This window comes from Myxine glutinosa, chromosome 8 (genome assembly GCF_964187855.1).
Source record: "Myxine glutinosa chromosome 8, kmMyxGlut1.1, whole genome shotgun sequence".
Lineage (NCBI taxonomy): Eukaryota > Metazoa > Chordata > Myxini > Myxiniformes > Myxinidae > Myxine > Myxine glutinosa.
Genome location: NC_136268.1, coordinates 112,117,703 through 112,130,504, shown reverse-complemented (window position 1 = coordinate 112,130,504; position 12,802 = coordinate 112,117,703). Strand labels below are relative to the sequence as shown.

Here is a 12,802-nt window from a genome sequence, read left to right as displayed (position 1 = left end):
AGAGTAGTTCGGAAGCGAATTCCCTTCGCGCCATCCACATCCATTCACCGAGGATGACAAAGCTCCGCACCAGCACCAAGTGACTGATTTGAGTAAGTGAGACGCATCTCGACGTGATGAGACAATGTGTTTGTTCCATTCCTTCCTTCCTGGGAGGGATTGGGAGACGAATTTGGATTAGAGGGGGATATGGGAGACAGGACGTAGGGGCGGATTTGAATTTGTAAATACAGGGAAGGGCAAGGGTAGTGTAAGCTGATGTTGGGGGGTGGGGGGGTACAAATGGTTAGGGATGAGCTTGCTCTGCTCGCTCTTCCGCGCCCCTCATGCTGCATTGCCTTGTATTGCTGTGCACCTCTGTGCCCTTTCCGCTTTGCTGGTGGTGCTGTGTCTCTTCCCCCACCCCAGGACCATTTTGGAGGTGGAACTGTGCAGCTTCACCTTGCTGCACCCTTGCTGCTGTATCATTTGTTATAACTTTGCTGCACATGTGCAGCACTTGCTAGACACTTTGCTGCACATTACCACATTACACATTATGGACCACAGGTTTTGTGGCCTTACACTTTGCTGCAAACTCGCCTTGCATCTTCGGACCACTTGTTTTGAGTGGCATCAATGTCACGCAGTTGGACCACATATGGTTGGCCCTGCTGGCAAATAAAACGAACACGTGTTTTGTACATTTTTAGCCGCGTCGCAAGACGCTGGTCATAGAGTGCCCTCTGCTGTTGTTGTTGTTCTTCTTCTTGTTCTTCTTCTTCTTGTTCTTGCAGAGAAGACAAAACCTCAAAGCTCCACCCATTCTGGGAACCATAGCTCCACCCATTGTGGGAGGGGCTTCATATAAACAAATATCCACCATTTTATTAACTCGCATAGCTTTGAGGCCTGTTTTGTAGGCCCGTGGTGTCTTCCTCTCTCACACAGTTTTATTTCAAATCAAATTCGATATATCATTTCATTTTTCACAGTCGCTAACATAGTTTTAGACTCGGTTGAAAAAAAACGGGAAGAAAATCCGATGAAAGTTGCCCTTTATAGAACGAAATGAATTCTCAAAGGCCTGTAACTTCAAGTCCATTGAGATATATTTTGTTTAAATCACGGCATGGTCAGTCATACACCGCCCGAAATAACAGACGGGAAAATGCCGAGATATATTAAAAATTCGTCCATTTGATGACAATCGTCACGATGAAATATTTAATTTATACGTCGTCACAATAATTTGGAGAGAGGAGCATAGCTTCGTTCACGTGTCGCCACACACGGGAAATTGCCGAGATATATATTTTTAAAATCGCGGCATGGTCAGTCATACACCGCCTGAAATAACAGATGGGAAAATGCCGAGATATATTAAAAATTCGTCGCCACACACGGGAAATTGCCAAGATATATTTTCACTTTGCACAAAAATAACATCAAGTAATCGAATCAATAGGAATGTCCTGTGCCTATAACATCGACGTTATAGGCACAGCTGCATCTAGGCATTGTGTAACATCGACGCGGCTTTTGTTTTAATGAAAACTTTTTGTACTTGTTTATTATTGGTGTGCTAGGAAAGAAGAACTGTAAGTTTTATGCACACAGAAGATGCAGGAAGCAAGAAGAAGATGCCAGACAATAGCAAATGAACTGTGATTTTGAAATGTGTTTTGTGCTTTGCTGTGCTTTCTCTTCCCCTCCAATCCTATTTCCAAAAAGGACAGGTCCTGGGTCATAGAACTGTAAATAAGGTTAGGTTTTGTGTTTGTATATAAAAATGCTGCCCACCGGCTCTATGTTTAGTTTGAAAATAATTCCGCAATTCGGTTAATTGTGGGCGTGAGTCTGTTAGTTAGCTACTCAACGCAGTAGGTGGGACATATTTAGTGTTGTAAAACTGTCGCATACACGGGTTAGAGTAAATGTTAGGGGGAACCACATCTAAGTGTCACACGTAATTAAAAGTTAGTCCCAACTCTTTCTCAAAACCGGTCGTTCCAGTTATTGTAGGTTCGACTTGGGGACGAGTCTGACGAGGGTGGGGGGCAGTGTTGCGGTTTTGAGTCTGTCAAGTGAGCCTAATAAATGTTAAAGTTTGCCCCCCATAGTTAGTCACACAAGCAACATGTAGCCTCACAATAGTATAGTTATGTCTTAGTATTTGTAAGCTTAGTCGTTTTCCTTTGTTAGTTCTGTGTTGAGTAGGAGCCAGGAGAATAGGCCCTACTTCTACCGATCATTCAACATCAGTAGGCTCGATCCATTTTGCTAAACGTTGGTTGATCATTGGGCGAGTTAACACGAGGCAGGCCTAGGATGGTCGGGGTGGAGCCGAGGGTGGAGCGGCGGAAGCGCTGACGGTAAGCACGAACCGCCAATCAGAGCACGGGGGTGGTGTCGGCGGCGTTGCGTCAGAGGGTGTGGTGAGAAGGTTTGAGTGAGTTCCAGAAGGTTCGGGGGGCGTAGGTATAAAAACCGCTGCGCAAAAGCCCTCGAGAGGACTCGCAGAGGAACACAGGACTTACAGCGGAGGACTGAAGCAGAGGACTTGCTGCGAGAGAGAAAGATAACGGACTAGTGCAGGAAAGCCAAGAGCAAAGGAGAACTCGCCGCAGTTGATGAACTTGATGAACTTCACGCACTTGCACGAGAGCGGTACAGATACGCGGGCGCAGCCAGACGCGCTTGAACCGAATACCGCGCATTTGAGACGCGCGAGTGAGAACGACTGAGTAACTGCTAGCCGCGCTAAGTCCGCCCTTTGCCATTACGCCCCAACATCTGCTTTGTTCGAGAGACGTGCTAGGAGTCCCTGCCTTCACCTGCCACCATCTTCGCGGGACGTGCCGGGGCCGTGGAGAGCCGGACGGGACCATCTCTCGACGCGTTGGGGAACACCTGCCCATCTGCAATTCCCTGTGTGAGTGTGAGACGGGCCCATTGTCCAAGGGATACGTTAAGACTGTTTAAGGTTGCCCTGTGTCTCTTCGTCCTTGAACTTGTATATACGTGTGGGAATAATTAAACCCTTTTGTTCTCCCTTTCTTCCTGAGTCGACCGTTCCTGTGGTTTCCTCATTTGACTAAGCGTGGCACGAATAAGATCGCTCCAATCGGGTTCCACTAATTAAGACTGCGCGGACCACGTGTACGCAATCCGCTCGGCGTACTCACATCACACATGGTTCGTGCAAGGCTCGTTTCCTCGCTCCCAGGGCAGCGCGGGGAATTAGGTACGAGTGAGAAGTAGTCCCGAAACCCGACTCCGCGTGTGTCCGAGAGGGACGTCTCAAGTCTCGGTTCCGCCAAGCCCAGAAAGACAAGGGGATTAATCCCCCCTTGATAAGGGGATTAAGGGCGGCGTAGAGAACCGTAACAATATATATATATACTAGCGGGGTCACCCGTGGGAATCCCACGGGCATGGATGTGTGTGACATTTCGACATATTGAGTTATATGCTGCACATTCATTTTTACAAAATGGTTACTGGCAAGTCATCAGATCCAGAAATGGTGTGAATTTAGTTATTTCACATAATATGTGACCCCTCACTCCTCTCCACCTGACACTCTCCTGTCTCCACCTGACACTCTCCTGTCTCCACCTGACACTCTCCTCTCTCCACCTAGCACTCCTCTCCTCTCCAAACCCTCACATCCCTCTCCTTTCCAATCCCTCACCTCTCCAATCCCTCACACTCCTCTCCTCTCCAATCCTTCACACGCCTCTCCAATCGCGCCTCACACTCCTCTCCAATCGCGCCTCACACTCCTCTCCAATCGCGCCTCACACTCCTCTCCAATCGTGCCTCACACTCCTCTCCAATCGTGCCTCACACTCCCCTCCAATCACTCCTCTCCAATCGTGCCTCACACTCCTCTCCAATCACGCCTCACACTCCTCTCCAATCGTGCCTCACACTCCTCTCCAATCGCGCCTCACACTCCTCTCCAATCGCGCCTCACTCGCCTCTCCAATCGGCTTTCCCCGTCTCGTTTCTCTCCTTTTTCTCCCGTCTCGTTCTTTTTCTTGCTCCAAATCGGCCCGTCGGAATCGGAAATCGGCCCGTCTCGCCCGTCGGCCCGTCGGAATCGGAAATCGGCCCGTCTTGCTTTTGTGCTTGTGCGTAAATAAATTGTGTTCATGACACCATTTCTGGTGTTGGGCTAGCGGCTAGGGTGCCGGCTTAGGATCCTGGGTTCGAATCTCGGTCGATCGCCGAATTAATGCCAGGGGGGTTGACTCAGCCTGTCATCCTTCCGAGGTCGGCTAATTGAGTACCAGTTCACTGGTAATTCCCTGTTTGTCGTTGAAGGCGGCAAAAAGGGTTGGCGTCAGGAAGGGCATCCGGCCGTAAAACATTGCTTCAAAAAGGGGACAAAAAAACAACAACTACCACGGTCCCCGAAAAGGCCAACCCCCGCTTTGCGGGGAAAAATGGCCTCTAAACGGTGGTTTTTACACCATTTCTGGATCTGATGACTTGCCAGTAACCATTTTGTAAAAATGAATGTGCAGCATCTAACTCAATATGTCGAAATGTCACACACATCCATGCCCGTGGGATTCCCACGGGTGACCCCGCAAGTTTGCATTGACGTTCGTCGATGGACTCGTTCGCCCGTCTCATTCGTTTTCTTGCTGCATCCTGTTCAAGTCTGCGTTCTTCATCGAGCGTCTCATTCATTTTGGAAATAGAAGTTTCCACGCAGCGCATGAATTGTCACGATCCTCAAGAGGAATTTGTCTCGTAATCATCAAATGATAAATGGCAAGTAAATTATATTGTGGAAAATTAAAGATTTCAAATAAACCTATTTAAAGTGTATTCGCACATAACTAATTTTAAAAAACGAAGAAATATCTCTCGGTAATTTCCTGAAACATATTTTACTTCCGGCTAATAATGTTGAATTAAATAAAAACGAAGAAATATATGTCGGCATCATTGTTGACGTTTTTGTGACGACTGTCATCAAACGAAAAAGTAATATATCTTAACGGAAAAGCAAAAGCGAATTTTTAATATATATCGACACGTTGCCGTCGGTGTCATGTTGGGCGGTGTATGATACACCATGACGCGATTTTTAAAAATATATCTCTGCATTTTCCCGCGTGTGTGGAATGTTCTCAATTATTGCTGACACCGAGTCCAAAACCATCGATAAAAATGAAATCATATGGTGAGTTAGATTGGAGATAAAGGCGTGAGAGAGACTCAATGGCCTTGAAGTTGAAGTTACAGGCGTTTGAGAATTCATTTCGTTCTATAAACGGCAACTTTCATTGGATTTCCTTCCCGTTTTTTTTCAACCGAGTCGAAAACTATGTTAGCGACTGTGAAAAATGAAATGATATATATGTATCGACACGTTGCCGTCGGTGTCATGTTAGGCGGTGTATGATACACCATGACGCGATTTTAAAAAATATATCTGCATTTTCCCGCGTGTGTGGAATGTTCTCAATTATTGCTGACACCGACTCTAAAACCATCGATAAAAATGAAATCATATGTTGAGTTAGATTGGAGATAAAGGCGTGAGAGAGACTCAATGGCCTTGAAGTTACAGGCATTTGAGAATTCATTTCGTTCTATAAACGGCAACTTTCATCGGATTTTCTTCTCGTTTTTTTTCAACCGAGTCTAAAACTATGTTAGCGACTGTGAAAAATGAAATGATATATCGAATTTAAAATAGATATCGACACATTGCCGTCGGTGTCATGTTGGGCGGTGTATGATACACCATGACGCGGTTTAAAAAAATATATCTCTGCATTTTCCCGCGTGTGTGGAATGTTTGTGGAAAATTAAAGATTTCAAATAAACCTATTTAAAGTGTATGCGCACATAACTAATAAAAAAAACGAAGAAATATCTCGGTAATTTCCTGAAACATATTTTACTTCCGGCTAATATGTTGAATGAAATAAAAACGAAGAAATATATGTCGGCATCATTGTTGACGTTTTTGTGACGACTATCATCAAACGAAATAGTAATATATCATAACGGAAAAGCAAAAGCGAATTTTTAATATATATCGACACATTGCCGGCGGTGTCATGTTGGGCGGTGTATGATACACCATGACGCGATTTTAAAAAATATATCTCTGCATTTTCCCGCGTGTGTGGATTGTTCTCAATTATTGCTGACACCGAGTCTAAAAGTAAAACCATCGATAAAAATGAAATCATATGGTGAGTTAGATTGGAGATAAAGGCGTGAGAGAGACTCAATGGCCTTGAAGTTACAGGCCTTTGAGAATTCATTTCGTTCTATAAACGGCAACTTTCATCGGATTTTCTTCCCGTTTTTTTTCAACCGAGTCTAAAACTATGTTAGCGACTGTGAAAAATGAAATGATTTATCGAATTTGATTTGAAATAAAACTGGGGGAGAGCAAGACACCACGGGCCTACAAAACAGGACTCAAAGCTATGCGAGTTAATAAAATGGTGGATATTTGTTTATAGCCACTCCCAGAATGGGTGGAGCTATGGGTGGAGCTACTCTGCAAACCGAGTAAGCCACACCCCGGACAGACACCCAACAGATAGACAGACAGACAGACAGAATCATCTACGGCTATTATAATATAGATATATATATATATATGTAATAATAATATATTATATTCATATTTATAATAGCAAGATATAAAAGATACAATATATATATATATATATATATATATATATGTATATATATATATATATATATATATATATATATATATATATATATATACACAGTGAAACCTTGACTTACGAGTGCACCAACTTACGAGTTTTCCGAGATACGAGCCGTCGCTCGGGCGGTTTTTTGCTTTGTGATGCGAGTCGAGATCTGAGTTACGAGCTGACGCCACCCGCCACGAGGTGGCCCAACGAGCGTTCATGTCACGTGGTTATCTTGCCGTGCAAGCATCTCTGCCGTATATCGCTGCTGCTTTGTTTTCGCATTTTTGTTATTTTGGAAAATTTCTTAGTTTTAACCATGGGTCCTAAGAAATTGAGTGCCAAGGGCAGTGCTGAGAAGACGAAGAGGATGATGTGCTTGGATATAAAACACGCAATCGTCGAAAAACATGAGCGAGGTGTGCGTGTTGTCGACTTGGCGAGGCAGTACGATCGTAGTACTTCTACGATATGTACGATTTTGAAGCAGAACGAGTCGATAAAGGCTATAACGCCAGCCAAGGGCGTTAAGATTATTTCAAAGCTACGGACCTCTGTCCATGAAGAGATGGAGAAGTTGTTGTTTGTGTGGTTGACGGAGAAGCAGCTCGCAGGAGATACCGTGACCGAGAGCATCATCTGTGAGAAGGCACGAGACATTTACGGGGATTTGGTGCAGCAGACGGCGGGAACATCAACGGACGAGGCATCGGAAGAGTCATTCAAAGCCAGCCGGGGATGGTTTGATAATTTTAAGAAGAGGACCGGCATTCACTCCGTCGTCAGGCATGGTGAGGCAGCAAGCTCGGATGTGAAGGCAGCTGAAGATTTTATTATAACTTTTGCCGAACTGATAGAAGCCGAAGGTTACATCCCCCAGCAAATCTTCAACTTCAACCCAGCAAATTTTCGCTCTTTCACGAGCCTCGATCTTGTATACAAAAAAAAAAAAAAAAAAAAAAAAAAAAAACTGTGACGAGACAGGGCTCTTCTGGAAAAAGATGCCGAGGAGGACGTATATAACGGCAGAGGAGAAGAGCATGCCAGGCCACAACTTGTTCAGAGTGCCGGCGATAGCTCGCCTTCTCTTTGTGGAAGACACGGTGAGATCCTTAACATCCAACAACTAATGGGACGCAAACGGGGCGTCCAGTTTAGCGGTACACACATTGATGAATCACCCTGCCTGTGAAACACCGACATGACAGGTTATAGCTGGGTCGGGATTCAAACCCAGGCTGGACAGTTTAGAGTCAAGTGTGCGTACCTCCAGTCCAGGCCATCCTGCCAACTTGTATGCTGCATACAGGTGAAATATAAAGCGTGAGATATTTATATATATATATTTTAAAAAAAATTGGTGTGGTTTTTGGCGGGCTGGAACGGATTAATAGCATTTCAATGCATTTTAATGGGGAAATTTAATTTGAGAAACGAGCAAATTGAGTTACGAGCTCGGTCACAGAACGAATTAAACTCGTAAGTCAAGGTTTCACTGTATATATATATATACTGTAGACACAGGGTTATTTAGCCCACATTTCGCATTCTTTATCCACACCCCATTAACTTAATCACTTCAATTCTTCCATAATTTTAAACATATTATCTGCTCCTATGTACTAATCCAATCTTAGTATTGACTCAACCGATAACTTACTGTCCACATCCCTTTTGGTGTGCCATTTAACATTTGGAAGGAAATTCAGTGAGGTACTGGTGCGCAATAGCTTGTTACATGCACAAGAAAGAGCTTGCTTTACCCCACCACCCCTCCTCAAGGATGGTGTGCTCTGAGATGCAGTCTAAACCCCATCCCCATACTCCCCCATCCCTATAGACACCACACCAGGACAGCAATTATACTTCCATTTGACTTCACAGAACAAGTACACGACCAGATTGCTGAGATGTGAGTGCACAACACCCAAACTACATCCCCGGTCATCCATTGAAATATAACCTTCCTCAACTCCACCTGGCTTCTAGATATGGTGGGATCGGGCATATACAAGCCAATAGGTCTTTGGATTTGTCCTTATTTTCTCACTTTTTCCTCTCACAATGACAGTTTCTCCTTTAAGATGTTCTGGACTATATACTTGCATTAGTGGAGAAATACTGGCAACTGGAAGCTTTGGTTCGGATATTGAAAGAGAACGGTTTGTGGAGCATGTCGAGACAGTCTGGTGTGCACACAGCGAAGTGTGAGAAAACCGAAGCGTTTAGAGTTGACGTTTCATGGCCATTGCTTCTCTGAAGGTCAGTGAGTATGAACAATGGATATTACTGTTAGGGTAGACGAGAAGCCACACTTGAGTTTGAAGCAAATGCTATCTTTGAGAAAGAAAATGAAAAATATACAGATGGAAAAAAGTTAAGTACAAGCTGCATTTGCCTGGATCATAATAATAATCGAGAAAATAATTCAGAAACCGTTACGTTCATGAAAACAACCCCACCCCACGTATTGGTAAAGTACGGTATGCATATTTGACAAACGACTTCAGGGAAATCCAGGTGTTTTGTTGATTTTTAAAATGGCACACCAAAAATGAGGATGGTTTTACACCAAAAAACACTGACTTTTGAATGGGGCTGCTGGCAAGACATCGTGTGATGTAGAGCCCAAGACCAGTGAATAATTAAATCCAATGATATCATAGCAGAATGAAGATGTCAAAGGGCAATGATGTGTGTAGCACCATTAGAATGCTGCAACCTTCCTCATCCCCTGAAGAAGCTGTCAGAGGGAATCTAAAGGGATGCGTTGCCATTCCTGGTGCAAAGGAGCTTCCGACTGTCATCACAGGAGAGTCCAATTTCCTAATTATGCACCTAAGAATGTTCCAAACGCACTCTATTGCATTTAAATCAAGACTCCTGTCTGGCCAGAGCAATGTTACGATGGCATCGTTTCACAAGAACTCAGTAACAGCACAGAAATGATGGGGTCTGTCCTTGTCACTCATTAATACAGGTCTTGTAAAAAACGTGGGTGCTTATCAAAATGTGGAACTAAATAACATGATCCAAAATGTCCCTACAGTAGTTTTTGCCTGCAAGGTAACCTTGCAGGGTGACAAGGTCACGTTTACAACATTAACAGGTGGCATCACATCATAATGGTCCCTCAATAGCTCCTCCACGAGTCTCGACAAACAAAGACGGTCCCGCAACCAAATGGGATGGTCTCAAAATGGATGGTAAAATGTTATTGGGTGTACAAGCTGCGTTAGCTTGCTGCCAAACCAGCGTTTTACCATTAGTTACATGCAGGAGAAATCGACTCATCAACCCAATGGATCTTCCTCAAGGATGCAAAAGTCAAGTGTTGACATGCCCGGCACCATGCCAAGTGGGCTGCTTTTTGTTCAGGAGCGAGAAGAGGGCATCTAATAGGTCTCCTGGCCTTGTAACCTACAGGAGAAGCCAATTCCAGACAGTTCTTGTGGATAACCTCCGAGGGAGATTCCATTCATGCCGCAACACTGTGCTGGTGGCAAAATAAATAAGCCTGATCAGAGCTGCATGGTCTTTTTTAAAGGTACCCTGGGTTGTCCTGATGAGGCCTTTCTTTAATATCATTGGTTTTTTGACATATGGGGACTCAATCAAATGCATCCATTCATCTACGTAAGATGGTGGATATGCAGCACTTCTCGGTGAGGTCACTCATGTGTTACACTTCCGTTGGTGACTGTACAATGTACAAGCCAATTTGGGAGTGACAGAGTCTAACACAGGTGCTACCTCTTAAGTAGTCTGAAGTAGTTAGTGAGCTTGGCATCTCCCTGTACTTGTGGGATGATGATGTTTGCAGTGACAGCATCTGTTGTGCAGCTCCTCCAACCATTGGTCATCATGATGGCTTATTCCAGCCCATAATTGATGTCGCCATGTGCCTCTGCAGTTAGCTACAGTTTCCCAAGTGTCAAAATTGATGTTGTAGGGCTTTCATATCCCACTTACAGACATCCTTATACCTCAATATAATAAGTATGGGGACTAATCTGCTAATCTGGAAGTCAGTTTGACATCCATTTTCACTGTAGGGTATCCCAGCATTGTTCCTCCCCATATTTTGCCATATTTGGGCATCACCATGTCTTCTATGAGCCATCGTAACACAGTCTGTGATGTAAGTGTGCAATGATATCTTACTATAATTCACCAAATGTCCGTCTGTCTGTTCGGAGGTACCGTAAAAACTGCTGAACCGATTGCAAACATATTTTGGGTGGGTAATCCTGGGACCACTGGGAGTAAAATAGGCTATTTAGTTTTCCCAATTTCAGCTTTGGTCTCCAGCATTCTCAGGTTTGGATTCCCGCATAACATTCGCGTTCGCATAACGTTCATTGTGACGATGTTCTCATTGTGACGATGTATGTGTTCACGGTAGTGTTTGACGTGACGGTGTGACGTAATTTCGTAATGTTTTTCGTTTTGTAATCCTTTAATGAACGTTTAATGTTTAATGAACGTTTAATGCCCTTCGATGTCCGGGGCCTCCCGCACGCTACACTGGACGGGCCAGCATGTACCTTGCCCTTCGCCGTCATGCTCGGGTAAACCGCTGAGACCCATCCGTGATGGAGACTCGGGCTTGAGACAGTGTCCCACGAACGAGGAATTCCCAGTAAGTGCAAGTCATCAGCTCGCGTTGATTAAGTCCCTACCCTTTGTACACACCGCCCGTTGCCGCACAAACATCACAATGAAACACAATCACAATTCACATATTCGTGCAATTCGAGAAAAGGAACTTTTATCAGCAAAGTCGTCTATCCTGAAGTTCTAAGCTGAAGAAGAGGTACAAAATCATTCAATTCTTTTCCCTAAAGAAAAGCGTACAGTTGATATCACGATTTGAAACACGATGGAATAATATTTACCGATATGAACAGTGATGTGGCTTTTATTGAAATTCTAAAGATACTGTTTTGATTTTGATGATTTACGTGTGATATGATTTGACGGATGTTTATATGAATCATTTAAAATAAAAAACTTCTGCCTTCAATTTCTGATATTTTGCCTTTTCATTTCGGCTTCCCAATTGAAGCCCTGCCCATAGGGCGGGTACCGTTGCTTGTTGTTATGAATTTGGAGTAGGGGGGAATGTCTAGATCCAGGTAGATCTGCATGGGTAGGTGTCCGGCTGCCGTGATAGGGAACCTCACCTGTAATAAGTTCTGTGTTTAGCCCGGTTTGTCGGATCAAGTGTATACCTGTGATCATACAAGGATGTTCGTGTGTTAAATAGTTCGAGGGACTAAGATAATTCCCCTGTGTGTCAGACCTGGTGATCATACCTGTGTCCCTTATGGCAACGCACTCTTGTAGACATTAGATAGGCCCTTAGTGCACACACTAATTAAATCCCCCCCTTACAATGACAGATCATAAGAACTGACCGGGAAAAACCAGGCAGGAAGCGGCTGCGCAGTGGTACACCATGGCAACACACATCGAGCAAGGCAGGCTGGGAGCCACGCCCAGGAGAACTAGTGATTGGCCGAGGGAGGGGCGAGCAACAAACACCACACCGATTGGCAGAGTAGGGGAGGACGTGCGATTGGTCAAAGGAAGGGCAGAGAGCTTCCCCGTGATTGGAGAGTAAAGAAGGACTTGTGGTTGACCACCGACCAATGGCATGGGAGTAGGGCGCCAAGCACTCGGCCAATGGGAGGGGACGGATGAGATCAGAACATTCGGGAAGGTTAGAAGCGATGCACTGGTTGGAGGGGAAGCGAGCTGACGTCAGAGGACCGCCAGTAAAACTGCTCGCTCGCCGGCATTTTGAGCACTTCCCTTTGCCTCTCTTCCCTTGGCCTCCTGCTCTGGACTGTCACTTTGGACTTTTGACCTGTGCTTGCCTTTGGACTGTGGTGGAGAGACCAGCGCCGACGATCATCCTCCCCTGTTGTTCGTGCTCCTGGTGCCTGCGTGCTGTGCTGTGTAGCACGGGATGGACCATGCAGAGAGGGGTGTTCGTGCCAATGCCCGAGCGGTTCGCGCCAACCGGAGCCACGTCTGACGACGGCGCTCGAAGCTGACGAGTCCTGACTCACCACAGACAGAGCTAAGTCCCCACGAACGAAAACAACATT

General features: G+C 45.0%; 1 protein-coding gene across 1 annotated transcript in view; it reads right to left on the bottom strand.

Moving 5' to 3' along the window:
- SPOCK3 (SPARC (osteonectin), cwcv and kazal like domains proteoglycan 3) overlaps positions 1-12,802 on the bottom strand; it is a 573,699-nt gene that overhangs the window by 80,724 nt on the left and 480,173 nt on the right. The gene's annotated exons all lie outside the window — the stretch shown is intronic.